We start from the raw sequence: 16,452 nt of genomic DNA on the forward strand, positions 1-16,452 counted from the left end.
GTTTCACTGTATCGACGAGGTGCTACAAAAAATAAAAGCAGCAATCTTTAGGATATCGCAGGATCTTTTGGATATGATTTAGCCTAATTGGACTACTCGGCTAAGTCACGCACTGAAATGCTATAATGTAACCACTGAAGAAGAAGAAGATGATCTATGAAAGATTAAAATCCCTGAAACAAAAGGTTGATGTGAGGTTGAAGGACCGCAGATTGAGAATCCTGATATAACTGTGCCACTAAAAACAAAACAGGTAAACATTGGTATGGAGGCGGAACACACATTCGTGAAGATTGGAGATTACTGGGACAACACGATGGTGGATGAGGTCGCTGAATTGCTCCACAAATACCAAGATTTATTCCCTACCAAGTTTATGGATATAAAAGGGATAATCGGGGACCTGGGTGTTATGAAGATCACGTTGAAGCTTGATGTGAAGTAGGTTAAGCAAAGACCTTACCATCTCAATCCAAATTATAAGGAGAGGGTTTGCTTAGAGCTAGACAAAATGCTCGCGGTAGGCATCATTGAGACTATGGAAGAGTCTGATTTAGTAAGCCCAATGGTGGTACAGGAGAAGAAGTAGAAGGATGAAATAAGGATATGCGTATATCTTAGGAAGTTGAATGACGCTTGTGTACATGATCCTTTCCTGGCTGCATTCACTGATGAAGTGTTAGACAATTTAGGTGGCTAGGAAGCATATTCCTTCACTGATGGATTCTTCGGCTACCATTAGATCAAAATATTGCCAGAGGATAGGAGAAACATGACCTTCACGATTGAGTGAGGGTGTTTTCAGTACACTGTAAAGTCATTCGGATTGAAGAATGCACCTGTGATTTTCTCGCGCATAGTTATTGTTGTGTTCAAGGAATTTATTCATAAGTTCTTGGAAGTGTACTTTGATGACTGGACTGTGTTTGGGCTAGTGAAGCGCCACATGGCAAGTTTATGCCTGATGCTAGATACTTGTCAAAGATACCAGATCATGCTCAATCTGAAGAAGCGCATGTTTTGTGTTCCTTTTGGGACCCTATTGGGTCATGTGGATTGTAGACAAGGACTGATGGTAGATCTTGTGAAGATCGTAGTGAGACTTAACTTAGAAGCACTAAGGAGTGTGAAACAACTACACGCTACCCTAGGACATATAAGATATTACATAAAGTTTATCAGAGGCTATGCCCAGATCACCGCGCATATGGAGAAGTTGTTGAAGAAGGATGTCACATTCTGCTCGAATGAGGATTGTAAGAAAAGATTAGATGTATTAAAAGAAAAAATGGTCACCACATCTATTTTAGTCTTCTCAAATTGGAAGAGGGAGTTTCATGTACATGTCGACGCGTCACGTATGGTGTTGGGAGCAGTATTGACACAGGCTGGCAGAGGAGACTTGGACCTTCCTATAGTGTTCACAAGCAGAAGGTTATCCGAGGCAGAGAAGAACTATTCCACCACCGAGCATGAAGGGTTAGCTATGGGATATGCACATTTTAGACACTACTTGCTGGGTGGCCATTTTAAGATGTATACAGATCATCCCACATTGAAATACCTGGCCACTAAGCTTGTGTTGGGGGGGAGAATTTGCAGGTGGTTTTTATTATTCTAGGAGTATGATTTTCAAGTTATTGTGAAGCCTAGACGACTAAACGCAGGACCAGACCATCTGTAGCACATCGAAATGGGGGAAGAGCCCACTAATTTGGAGGATGGATTGCCTAATGTGCAACTATTTTCATTGCGCATCGCGGGTGGTCATTTTGAGGATGTCATACACTTCCTAATGATAGGAATTAAGGATATACCATCCAACGAAAGAAGGAGTTAGTAGTACGCATGACAGATTTTTCTGTCATTGCTCTGCATCCATACAAAATGGGGTCTCATGAGATATTGCAATGATATGTACCAGAGTTTGAAAGGAGCAGTATCCTCGCAAATGCTCATGGGGGAACTGTAGGAGGACATTGTGCAGGGAGAGCAACTGCGCAAAGATTCTACGTGCAGGGTTATGGTGGCCAACTCTCCATCAGGATTCAAAAGCATACTGCAAAGTGTGTGATGTGTGTCAAAGTATTGGCAAGCCATCGTGAAGGGATGATCTACCTCTGAATCCACAAGTGACGTTACAACCCTTTGAGAAATGGGTGATAGATTTTGTGGGACCCATTCAGCCCCAAGGAAAGATGGGAGCAAGGTACATTATCACCGTGACAGAGTATTTGACTCAATGGGCAGAGGCACAACCTGTAGCGGATTATCTAGGTGTGATTGTTGTGAAGTTCCTATTTGAGTATGTATTGATGCGATTTGGGTATCCAAATATTTTGATGAGTGATCGCGGTACACACTTTCTGAATGAGATGATCAGTGCACTGACAGAGGAATTTCATGTATACCACTAGAAGAGCATTCCTTGTCTCCCATAGGCTAATGGGATGATGGAAGCATTCAATAAAGTGCTAGAGAACATGATGACCAAGGTTTGCAATGCTCAATGAAATGTTTGGGACTTGTGCATACCCACAGTACTATGGGCCTATCAGATGACATACAAAAAGTTGACTCGACAAACACCCTTTAGGCTTGTATATGGTGTTGAAGCAGTAGTACCCATGGAACACATTGTCACCAGTTTGCGCATAGTGGTGCTCACGGGTATGATGGATCACGGAGCCCTGGAAGAAAGGCTTACACAACTGGCTGAACTTGAGGAAGAAATATTTCTAACTATATTTCACCAACAGGTCCAAAAGCAGTGTGAAAAAGAATGGCATGATCAACACATTAAGCTATCCACCTTTAAGGTAAATGACCTGGCTTTGTTAAATGATTGAAAGTTTGATAAATTTGTAGGAAAATTTAGAATGCACTAGTTAAGGCCCTATGTCATTAAGGAGATTACTGATGGAGGAGCGGTTCAGTTGGTTGAATTGAATGCAGATCCCTTCCTAGGAAAGGTGAATTGCGATCGCTTGAAGGAATACACTGGTGGTCTGGCCATGTGACTATATGAAGATAACACAGTCTTAGTGCTCCATGTAGCTAAAAGGAGGCATGGGACTATAAAGTACACTACCCGGGTTGGGGAGCTGTGCGATTGGAGGATTGCGCAAAGCAGGGAAGTGTGACAGGGTTCACGGCAATGAGAAGGGAGTTGTGCTGCCTAGGGAGAAATAGCATAGGTTGATCGAAAATTGACTGCTAAAGTCACTGTTCATGATTTGACGATAGAAATGTGGCCAAAGGGAGTGGGCGACCGGCATTAAAACAGAATTTATGGGTTAGATCTTTGAAAATCTGCCACCAATCTGACATTAATGAACTGAATTTGGGGAGAATAGTCAGATTTGAATTCAAAATGCCCTATAAATTACAGGTGGTTGTCCGGCAAAAAACACTTGGCATTTTGGGAATTGAGTTGTTGAGTTCTCAGGTGCACATGAACTGTGAGCACTTTGAAGTTCTGATAGCTAGTTCAGTATTTGAGACATTGCTGAAGGAGACATAGGAGTTCTTGTAGAACATCATGTCGGTGGCCACAAAGCTATAGATACCAAAGCAGAGGAGTCGATGCCATAAATTGAGATGGAGGCCAAAGAAGTTGCTCTCGAATTGGCCGAAGTATTAAAGGAAGTCCCTAAATCCCCAATGATGATGAGACCAAAATAGACCCCAACCAAGGAGAGCACAAAAGATAAAAATGGTAAGAAGCCTGCGATACTGGTGCGTATATTTACTGAGAAGAAACCCACCGAAGCCCACCGTGTAGGAAAATGGCAAAGGCATTAATCTGGAGCTAGACAAGGAAGAAATCGAAGATATTCTGATGGATGATGAGGATGTGGGAGTAGATGTGGAGGAGGTTGAAGCCCAGGGTGCTGACCCTATCACTCGGTTGCCTCAGTAAGTCCCTCTGTGCAAGGGCAAGGCCAACGTGTTGAAAGATATTGATGAGAGAAAGGTCCCCTTGCAAACCCATCTACTGCCAGATGAAATTGGGTTTGGAGGACCGTGGTTGGGGCGGGTTCCTCTGTTAAAAAATAAAGAATGGGACCTACCTGACCATGAGAAGTTCCCACACCTAGCGACCAAAGAGCTGATGCATTGCATTATCAATACAACCACTGGAATGACCGCATTGGATTCATGGAATTGGCTTAGAGGAGTAGACAAGGAAGGGTTTCTCAACCTGCTTTGGGTGTTGCACTATAATCAAACCTTAGTTATAGTATTGGTCGTTAAGTAGCTCTTATGCTTGGTGCATGATGGGTGTTTCTGGCTGGAGGAGCTAATACCCATCACTGACAGATTGATCGATAGGATAACATGATTTCCTTACACAGGAGAAAATCCGCCCATGATATTTGGCAAAAACGGTGGTGAGTAGGCCCTTGCGGAGGCCATGAAAGAGAAGTCTAAGTTGGTAAATAAGCCACGTGGATATGCCATATCCAGCATTTGTGATGCTACTATAAAGTTCACTACGCAGATTTTAGCAGGAAAGGTGATGAGGAAGTGTCACACTGATGAGGTACTGATGCTTGTCATTAAGCTAGCAGCCCAATTTGTCGAAGGAGTTCAGTTCAATTGGGAAGACTATATCCACAGTGAGTTCCTTGTGAATTGTCACGAAGCACAGGAGCTCAGCAAGACGTTCCACTATGTGTGGCTCTTGTTTTTTATTGTGCTGGTAGCATGGGAACTACCAAATGACGTCCAATTCCTTTCGGTCCTGGCACACCTACCAGAAGCAGTGAAGTACTTTTCACTGTGGGCAACCAAGGATGCGCAGCACATCAAGGACATTAATATCTTCTAGATCTAGATGGAGATTAACATCTGCATGGCCATCAATCGCAAACCGCGATTGTCACCTACATTGTACGCCAACGTACAAGGCTACATAAAGTTTAAAGCAAATTTTCACCATGTGTCCATCAGGGCGCGGAAGGAACCTACATAGACATGGTATGACTTGCCTTACCTGGCAACGGATGATGCCATTGATGCAGTACTTGATTGATGGCTAGTAGAATGGCACACCACAATAGACTTGGCAGTGTGAAGGAGCAAGTCTGCCATGCAGAAAAAGAAGGAGGACAAGCTCAAGATGATGTTGTTCGCCGAAAAGAGAAAGAAAGAGGTCACTGACAAGGCCCAAGTAGAGCACGATTCTAATTAGCAAACAGAAAAGAAAAGAGGTGGAATAGAGTGTGGCTCTAACAATGGTGCAAGGTTGCCTTCAGCTGAGACAGAGCAAGAGAGAGACAAGCAGACAGAACAACATGACATTGAACCACATGTGACATTCATCCAGATCAAGCATCCAGGGAAACAAGAGAAAGGAGGGTCCAGGAAGAAATCCAAGGCTACTAAGACATCGCTGGACCCAATCACCCTCACAGAGGGTGATTTACATGACATCGGTTACACAGTGTGAGATGTCATCACGGAGGCCCTACAACAGTTTGAGCAGCAACAACAAATATTATTCAGGGCTATCTAGACAGGTCTGTAGGGGCTGCAGACCCGCGCATCATAGGTTGGTATGGCGTCTACCGGCCTTGCTATCGGCACTTCAGAAGCTGACGATATGCTGCATGTGAAGGCCTCCAGATCGATAGTGTTGCCTGATGCACCACTCACCATGGAGAATGAAGTTGACAGGCCCACTATCAACACCCTCAAGGGAGTAGGGTTGGATTTGGTAGCACTCCCTGGTGAAGCACTTGTTATAGGGAAAAGTGTCTATGCAGAACTGCTAATCCCACTAAGGTGTGGTAGCTACCTTAGAAACAAACAAAGTAAAACTACTTTCGTTTTCCTCTATGAAAGATAGATGAGAGAAGAATAAAGGAGACCAACCTCTGTCTTGTGCTTGGCTCCTTGCTGGATTCCTCTCTCTTCTAATAGTCCCTTGCTGCTTGTTTTCTGGTATACCCAGCTTCACAGAGTACCTGTAGAATCAAAGGAGCATAACACTATACAAGAACATGGATCTACTATCATAAAGAATCTAGGATCAAATGTAAATTGACCATACAAACGCATAAAACATAAATGACACAAGATTATGGAGGAAAACTTGAATAGCTTTATTGATAATTAAGAAAGAGTCAAGAGAGTTACAACCAGTTGTTCTAACCTATCATCATCCTCTGAGCAAGTGAGCCCTTCTTCACCTCATGCCAAGCTTAGATCACCCAACACTATGATGTTTCCTCAAGAAACCAACAACAATTCCTTACAAGATGCAAAATTCCAGCCTCTGGATCTCTGCGATGAGGGATCCATATATAGATATCTGTAAGGGAGATGAGTCAGCTTGTGATTTGATTAGTTTCTTCTCTCTGATAGTTCTTCCTCCCACTTGGAGATTAATGACCTCTTACTCATCGTTGGTCGAATTCAGAGAGGCAAGTGTCACAGGAGAAGTTTATGGAAGATTCCATGCTTCTCCACCTCGCGGATTGACACTGCCATTTGTCCCTTCTTGCCCATTGCACCCCATAGAAGGGCGTTTTGAAATGAAATGCACCCATTGAGTGTACTTAGGTGAGATGCAACGCACTTTGCCTATGGAGCAGGTGAAATGATCCTGTTTTGACCAGTTCTGAGTAGTTTTTCATGGAGAACTTCTGGGAGAAGCTGTAATCAGTTGACCTTCTTCCTTTAGGGGTTGGAACAACATTTTTTAGGGACTTAGGAGCCCTTGGTTTATGGAAATTTTATGCTTGGGGTTGCAGTGCCCAAAAATGTCTATAACAGTTGCCCCCTAAAGCATGAGGTCGTTAATATTTTCTGATGTCGGGTGAAATGCTTTATCATGAGGATCTGAAGTTCTCTCTAGCTCGTTAAAGGGACCGGAAGTGCTATCCCTCCTTTAGATTTTAATATTTTTGGACCTGAGGGATTATTACATGAAAAGGTCAAGCGCTTGTTTTATTCGGCTCGTTAAAAGTATAAAAAATTCATCCCTTCTGTATTGTTTTATACTTTTTCAGACTTAAAGGATTAGATGACGAAAAGATTTTTGGATTTTCCTTTACATCCCTTTTCAGACTCTCTAAAATTGAAAAGGACCGAGTTATCTTTGTCGTTAAACTCGTTAAAACCTAATAGTGACAAACTTGTCCATAGCAGACAAGAACGAGTTTCACTATCGCTAGGCTCGTTAAAACATAGAGATGGGTTTGCCTGGAGGGAAAATTATAGAACAAGCATATGTTATCCTCCTCAAGCTTGACAAAAATAAAGAGGTACTAGTCAGCAATGACTGGGGAAAAATTGGGAAGAAAACTTGAAGAAACTTTGTTGGTAGCAAGTTGCTCTTGAACATGACACTTTCACTCTGCATCCAAGTCAGATTGGGTTGTTTCATTCACCGGTCACATCACCATGGTCACATCACACCATCCATATTTGGGGTTAATGCTACCAATCCATCATGTTAGTGTTGCCGGTATGTTCAAGAGAAGTCACTCAGAGAATTCACCTGTGTCTCACCCGCTGCAATAGATTTACGCTCCATTCTTTCATGACCGCCACGCTGAACCTTATATCACCAGATCGTTTTCACCTCCATTAAAATCATTTGCTCCGTTCCATGTCATTGATGTGGGATTCATTAAGGCCCTCCTATGACAGATCGCTTCTTGTCGACATCAGCTCATTATCCAAGAAGTCGATCTAGGGACACCCCTTTCAGTACTTTGAAGCTTGCATGCCTCAATGGCAAGTTTCTCACTTCCGGCGACAGGTTTACATCAATGGCCTTCGACCGAAAGATTTTCCATGGTGTTCGACGCCAAGTGATGGCCTCTCTAGCCTCTATAGAGAGGCCATCACTAGCCTCGACCTCTCTAGCCTATATAGAGCTTCATATAGAGGCTCGTTTCTTGGAACTAATCCAATTGGATGAAACCCGTCGTGATGCCACTTTGGCTAATGAAGCCCATAAGAAACGAGTCAAGGCGTAGTTCGACAAGAATGTCAAACTCCGTGTCTTCTCATAAGGTGACTTGGTCTTGCTTTATGACCAAGAATCCGATAAATTGGGAGCAGGTAAATTCAAGTTTTTATGGATGGGCCCCTATATTGTTAAGCGAGTGTTAGCAAAAGAAGCCTACGAGTTAATGGATTATGACGGGATTTTACTCACACAACCTCGTAATGGGTTGTACCTTAAGCGTTACTATGCATGATTCAGTGTGGTAACCTATATGCTTTTGTTACATTTTTGTTTTCGCTAAAGTATTTGTTTTGGTCAAGTAAATCCGCTTTTTACATTTGTTGCAGATGTTGAACCTATTGGAATCATTTGTCGGATATGCCGACAGAGCAAGTCGTAGTTCGCAGAACCTATCTTTTGCGGCCTGGGCCATTTTCAATCCAAGCGGCGAGTTAGTAAGTTCCATAGGGGTATGTATTGGGCGATCAATGAATAACATTACTGAGTATACCATGTTGATATAACTTCTCTCTAATGCCATCACACATGGCATATGCTGACTAGTCGTCAGGCTAGACTCACAGCTCATCATACTACAGCTCACTAGTATCTACTCCATTCGAAATCCAGCTATCTATCACATGTTCCTAAGGGTCAAGATTTTGGAAAGGCAATTTGATTTTATTCAATATCAGCATATTTCCGGAAGCTTAAACACATTAACTGACTCATTGGAAAATGTGTTAGATAGACATTTGCAACACTTATAAAAAGAAGCATCTCATAAATATTTGCACCAGGATCATGTAACTTAACCAGAATAAAACTCCAAAAATCAAAAATATATATATAACTATTTATGGTTTACACTTAATGTTCTGTAACCAAGACACAATTGGTCAAATGATCCAAAACTCAAAAATGCTAGCGGGCACCCTAGTCTAATGATGTTGGTGATAACAACTCACCGCCTTTGCAATCATGCGTAAAAGCCTAGTCCACCGACTTGGCATGCCAGTAGTATGTCGCTGCAACCTCAAAGGCAGCTCGTTAGTCCTCACATCTGGAATACCGAGAGTGAGACCCTCGACCTGATCCTATAATGCTGAAAGAGTCTCGGCCACATCAAGTTCGCGAAGGATAGCCCTTCCAACAGCCTCTCCTGCTGGGGCGGCGGCTGACACTCTCAAGCATACTACTAGCCGAACAGGACCAACATCTGCATGAGCACATGAGTTCTGATTAGTCTTGACAGTGTAAAGCACGAGGACATTATAAAAGGAAAAACGATAAACAGAAATATGGTCAAGAATTTACCAATGGCACCCCACTGTTCGCCAGCCGGCAGTACCAAATCTGGGCCACCCCAGAAGTCCATACCAGCATATGGATACTCGGAATACACCATCTCCTGACGATCAAACCACCCGAAGAAGGTATCAGAAAAGGAAATCTGAGACTGACCAACATGTCTAGACATATGGTCGACCCATCTCTGCATACGTGGTTCGGTCGGTGGAGGTAAACCGAGTGCAATATACTGCGACTACATCAGTGGTATCTTTTCCAAGGCGAAGGCAGTCAAAATAGAACTGTATCCAAAGTTCTTCAACCTCCCGCTTTTCACCTTGGTCAACTGTTCTTTCATCACAAGGAGTACTGCGTCACACCAGTTGAACACCTTCGGTTCGAGACATTCCAAGGCGTACTGCATATAAGATCGGTTGGCCACATGAAGAGCCGCACCACCAGCCATCCTACCAAAAGTGAACAGAATGATCCTCAAAGACCTGCCAGTGACATCTCGGATGATGATCTTTCCATCTTTACTCGGCTGAGATCCCTCTCTGCAATACCTGAGAACATAATCTCTCACAGATTCACCTCCACGGGCCGAACCTGAAAAAGAGATAGGGGCACCCCGCCTCGATAAGCCGGTCAAAAAATAGATGTCCACTACAGTCAAGGGGATGGATTTGCCCATAATCTGGAACACCTGGCTGGTAGGATCCCAAGCATTGAGCAAATACTGCAGCAAGTTGATTTGTTGTCTCATGCTAGAGATGCAAAAAAACTTCAACAGGCCACAGTTCCGCAGTGCGTTTACTGTAACCGGATCGTGTAAAGCAAGCATGTCATCTTCTTCATGCTCACGTTCTCGCCATGTAATGGTCATCTTGCTCCAATGAATCTCTGAAAACAAACAAGAGAAGAGTGAGATCCTGATTTGGTGAGAAACAGACAAAATTTCCATCAAAAAACTGTGCATAAATTTCCTTCCTTGCGCTCATCGCACCTACAGTAGTGTTCTGGGTGTGTCGCATGTCAATTGGCCAGTGGTCAGACTAACATCCAATGCACCTTTCGATGCATAAAGGGTGCAATGGAGCCAGGGTGAGTTTTTCAAATCCCAGAGGCTCAGAAAAACCAGAAATCAAGCTTAGAATGCAAAATGGAAAGGATGAAATGAAAGAGCTTAGGTTTAGCTCCTACTTGGTCCAGACGGGGCCGAAAATCGTCCACAGAATATCCGGGAATTAGCTGACAAAAATCAAGGGGGAAAAGCACCTCCAAAGCTCCAACAAGCCAAAGTTCAAATGAAATGGTAAAATGAGAGGTAAAAGCACTTTTAAATTACTTTTACATAATTTGAGTAAAATATTAGTGTCTTAACTCATTTTTCAAACATATATTGTTTGTTTCTAACTAGTTTGATGAAGAAATTGAGCATGCAGTACATTATTTGAAATAAAAATGCTATTAATGGTAAAGTCAAAAAATGACCGTCAAATCGAGCAGTTTTAACGCGGACTTCATGCTCGTTAAAAAATAAACATAAGCAATGAGCAAATGTTTCCCCCAGCGTTTAAGCTCAATAAAAAATGAACCAATTCCCAGTATGGTCACCATTTTGTTACAGGGAAAAGTGCCTATGAAGAACTGCTAATCCCACTAAGGCGTGGTAGCTACCCTAGAAACAAACAAAGTAAAAATACTTTCGTTTTCCTTTATGAAAGATAGATGAGAGAAGAATAAAGGAGACCAACCTTTGTCTTGCGCTTGGCTCCTTGCTTGATTCCTCTCTCTTCTGATAGTCCTTTGCTGCTTGTTTTCTGGTATACCTAGCTTCACAGAGTACCTGTAGAATCAAAGCAGCATAATACTATACAAGAACATGGATCTACTATCATAAAAAATCTAGGATCATATGTAAATTGACCATACAAATGCATAAAACATAAATGACACAAGAGTATGGAGGAAAACTTGAATAGCTTTATTGATAATCAAGAAAGAGCTAAGAGAGTTACAACTAGTTGTTCTGACCTAGCATCATCCTCTGAGAAAGTGAGCCCTTCTTCACCTCATGCCATGCTTAGATCACCCAACACTATGATGTTGCCACAAGAAACCAACAACAATTCCTTACAAGATGCAAAATTCCAGCCTCTAGATCTCTGGGATGAGGGATCCATATATAGATATCTGTAAGGGAGATGAGTCAGCTTTTGATTTGATTAGTGTTAAGAAATTTACCCAAGAACACAAATTAATTACTGAGAATTACTGAGAGAAACAAATATAAACATTAACCAGCAACAACCATAAACACATAAACACACATGTTTATCTAGGAAAACCCCAAATCCGAGGAAAAACCCAATCATAATGAAATTTCATTATCCTGGCCAAAACCTGGGCCAGCCAAATGAGCCTTCACCGATCACCTCCAGGCCCTTGCACTACAATGAAGTCCTTCCAGCCTTTTCTAGGCTCCATTACATATAATACCACAGGCAGAATACCATGGGTGCACAATACCATGTGCCCCAAAACCATCATTGTTTAACCTCCTTTGACTCTATCCCGAGTCAAGTTTACCTAACAATTCCCCCCTTAAACTTGACTTGGGGTTCCTTGACTAACTCCAGCCAAACCTGCTAAGTGAGACAATCCTGCTCACTCTAGCTCTTACCCCCCTCAGTTTTTTACCCGGGGTATTGTTAACCCGACATCGCCCCTATCACCTAGGTATAACCAAGACTTTACCGGTGATTACCCAGGGGTACACATGCCTTACCAGGTCTTACAGTAATATGCCCATTTACACGCAATAATTTTGACTTCATTAATTAATTTTATTTTTTTTTGTTTATTGCTGCTGCTATTCTGACCCATCTTCTCTCAATTGCGGGCATCCTTGTGTTGTTTCTTTGATGCTTTCTTGCCAAGTTTAACTCCTTTAAATTCTTAAATGAATGTGTTGTTTCTTTGATGCCTTCTTGCCAAGTTTAATTGCCTTTAAATTCTTAGATGAATCCTTAAAACCCTCACTTGGGGTGACTTCACCAGGAGGCCTTGATCTGGATCTCGAACATGCTATGCTTCTTATTTGGTTGATCTATATCCATGGCATCAGCATTCTCTTCCATGCCGCTTGACCTCCTCGCTTACGACCTTGCCGAGACACAAATATGCTTCGAGCTCTCTCTATTGCTGCTGAAGGATCCCACAACAACAACTACTCCTCCTCCTCCTGATCCTCTACCTCTGGTCTCTTGCCTGCAACAACTCTTTCATGGCCACTACATACTGCAGCTTTCACCTTCATCTATCTACCATTGTAGAACCTTGTTTTGGCTGCATTTAGATTAGATTTGCGAACAAGCTATGCATCAATTCTTTCTATGTCTACGAGGCTAAATAACCTTTGGCAAAAAAATCATTTTTCTGAAGCCAATACACAACTTTGGCTCTGATACCAATTGTTAAGAAATTTACCCAAGAACACAAATTAATTACTGAGAATTACTGAGAGAAACAAATATAAACATTAACCAACAACATCCATAAACACATAAACACACATGTTTATCTAGGAAAACCCCAAATCCGGGGAAAAGCCCAATCATAATGAAATTTCATTATCCTGGCCAAAACCCGGGCCGGCCAAATGAGCCTTCACTGATCACCTCCAGGCCCTTGCATTACAATGAAGTCCTTCTAGCCTTTTATAGGCTCCATTACATATAATACCATAGGCAGAATACCATGGGTGCACAATACCATGTGCCCCAAAACCATCACCGTTTAACCTCCTTTGACTCTATCCCAAGTCAAGTTTACTTAACAATTAGTGTCTTCTCTCTGATAGCTCTTGCTTCCACTTGGAGATTGATGATCTCTTCCTCATCCTTGGTCGAATTCAAAGAGACAAGTGTCACAGGAGAAGTTTCTGGAAGATTCCATGCTTCTCCACCTCGCGGATTGACACTTCCATTTGTCCCTTCTCACCCATCGCACCCCATAGAAGGGCTTTTTGAAATGCAATTCACCCATTGAGTGTACTTAGGTGAGATGCAACGCACTTTGCCTATGGAGCAGGTGAAATGATCCTGTTTTGACCAGTTCTGAGTAGTTTTTCATGGAGAACTTCTGGGAGAAGCTGTAATCAATTGACCTTGTTCCTTTAGGGGTTGGAACAACATTTTTTAGGGACTTAGGAGCCCTTGGTTTATGGACATTTTATGCTTGGGGTTGCAGTGCCCAAAAATGTCTATAACGGCACTCCACCTCTTATAGGATGGAATGATTACGGAGCTAAGGGCCCGTGAGCACCACACCCTCCAGGTGATTAGTGAGCAGTAGATAAATAATGAGTAGATGACACTACAGTGAGACTCTACCATCGTCTCTATGACCAAGGCGACCAGCTAGAACAAGGTATAATGCAAGTCGTCGAGGAGGCATGTCGAATGGTCCCAGAGTTGGCCATTCCTGAGGAAGAACCAGTCGAGGTGCACATCCGCAGGACATCTATGAGGATGCGTGACAAAGTACGTAAATGGAAAGGGTTCAGTTGAAATTGAACCTGTGGATCATCGAGCTATAGTTGAAGGCCTAGCTTTCAACTCTACGAGAGGTAAAGGAGCAGTGACTGACTGCTCTCACAGAAGCAATAGTGGTGGTTGATATTGCAGTAGCAGACTGCACACAACCTTTTGAGCAGTTGTTCGAGGTCTTGACGAGCTTGGAGGAGGACCCCAATTTACAATGACTAGAGATAGAAGTGCGCAAGCTACAACAACATTATAATGAAGTCAAAGGCACAACATGAACCATCGTGCTCACACAGAGACTAGCAAAGTTACAAGATGCCAAGCAACTGAAAGAATAGGTGGATGCAGTGCTGCACAAGGAAACAGTGTTGAAGGAACGATTGAAGCCCTGTCTGGATGAGGCTTACATAGTGATAGCCTCTATTGAATGAAATCTTGTGACTTTGCAAGCAAGTCAGCAAAAGCTTCAGGCTGACAGTTCAAGCGCAGTGACCGAGCAGATGGTTGAAGACGCAAAGCAACCTACCACATAGTGCACTGCTGAGGTTGTGGTCATACGGGTCGAGCTGGGAGGTCTTCGTGCGGAGATCTCTGCACCTGTCGAGTGACTCGAGTGTGAGTCACGATGTTTGTGGTGGGGGCCTGTTGGGAACAAGATCCCCTAAGGATAGTTTTGGGGCTAAAAGCCCATGTTTTGGGTCGTGTTTTGTAGTAAAGTGTAAAGACTCTGCATTTCGTGGTTGCAGAGCGCAAAGGTGTCATGAGCCATAAAGGGTTGTTCACCCTTATTTTGTAAAGTAAAGTCGGTTGTAGAGATCTAACCATGCTTCGCAGACCATGGGATTGTATAAAAAGATCTAAGTAAGTAAGCTCTGAGGAGTCATATAGTCATAGTTTTGAAGTAAGAAGTCTTGAGCGATAAGGAGAGAAGTCTAAGTTTCAGGTCATAGCATAGGTAGAGGCTTTGTAGCTGAGTGCACAGAGGCCTAGGGTAGAAGTCTGTAACTGAGTGCACGGACCCTTGCAGCTATGTGTGTAGGGAAAATATATTCTATAATCGTCTAAAGATATCAATAAAGATAAGCTTTACATAATTTTTGTGTCTTTGTTTCCTATTAATGCATCCTATCATATTGTGTATGAATTCCATTTATATTGCTTATGTGATGCACGAATGTATGTAATTACATTAGTTAATTGAATGCAAGTAAGAATATCAGTTTACACTGTCCTAACTGTGATTTTTAATAAGATAAGTAAGACACTTAAGCTAGTTTTGGAATCTACATGATACGTTGCCCTTGCAACACAGAAGTACTTGAACCGCAGGTTAGGGATGGGCGAAAATCAATCTTAACCCTTCACGGAGGTACCAAAGGGTGGAATACAGGGCTAGTCTGACAAAGCCCTAGAACCAAGTGACCTGCGCGAACACAAGAATAGAAGGATTAAGCTGACAGCACGACCATCTCAGGGTGCGGAAACTTGGTTCCAACATCCCCCCATACTGCTTCTGGTGAGACTTTGGTCCATGATCCATGGGCTGATGCCGAAAGGGCCTATAGTGTAGGGATTTTTTTGGCTAACTAACACTGAACCTAGGTCAGGTGCCCCCAAACCAGCAATGGGGTAGAAGCTAAGACTTGCTTCACCACCAACAATATCTTGCTGATGCCATTGATGAATTCTTGCTTTGATAAGGGCTTAATGTAGACCTTCAATCTGTACCCATTGACAAGTAAAGGGATAAACTTTGCATCAAAGGTTCTTATCTATACTGAACCATTATCATGACATTTTTCTATGATGTAAGGCCCTCACCATCTAGTCCTTAATTTTTCTTTAAAGTCCCTATATCTAGAATAATACAACAAAGCCCAATCACCTTCTTGAAAATGTTTGTCCTTTATGTTCTTGTCATGCCAAATATTCCTTTGAACTTGAGTCACCTCTGTGTGCAGGAGGGCCTACATCCTAAATTCATCTAACCCATTCAGCTAGAGCAATATTTCTTGATATGCCTTAGTGAGATCTAGATCTAGTTGTGTTTTCATTCTTAAGGTATTGTATTCAAATTCAATGGACAGCATGGCCTTCTTCCCATAGAGTAGCTCATAAGGAGTGAATACTGTGGTGGTCTTTGAGGTGGTATTATAGGCCCAAATGGCCTCAACTAATCTATCTGCCCAATAATTTCTATTGTTGCTAATCACTTTGGTGAGAATGCCTTCTAGCGCTATGTTGGTTACCTCCACTTTCCCATTAGCATGTGGGTGGTAAGGAGTGGATGTTCTATGCTTGATCTTGTGCTCGCTCAACAAATTTTCAATCATGTTAGATGTAAATTGACTACCTTGATCAACGACTAGTTCTTTAGGGTATGCAAACTTATAAAATACATTTTCCCTTAAGAACTCCACCACTTTCTCTTTTGTTGTTTCTCTGATGGCCTTGGATTCATCCCACATGGTTAAATAGTCAGTGCACACAATGATGTACTACTTTTTCTTGGATGGAGGGTCAATGGGCCCAATGAAATCCATGCCCCACTTGCCAAATGGCTCGAAAATCACTCAAGGTTGTAGAGGAATTTCATCCTTTGGGGTAGGTTTCCCATCCTTTGGCACCAATCACACTAACTAGTAT

The sequence above is a fragment of the Pinus tabuliformis genome, chromosome 8, assembly GCF_031772625.1.
Source record: "Pinus tabuliformis cultivar Carrire ecotype Pingquan chromosome 8, CPIR1, whole genome shotgun sequence".
Taxonomy (NCBI): Eukaryota; Viridiplantae; Streptophyta; class Pinopsida; order Pinales; family Pinaceae; genus Pinus; species Pinus tabuliformis.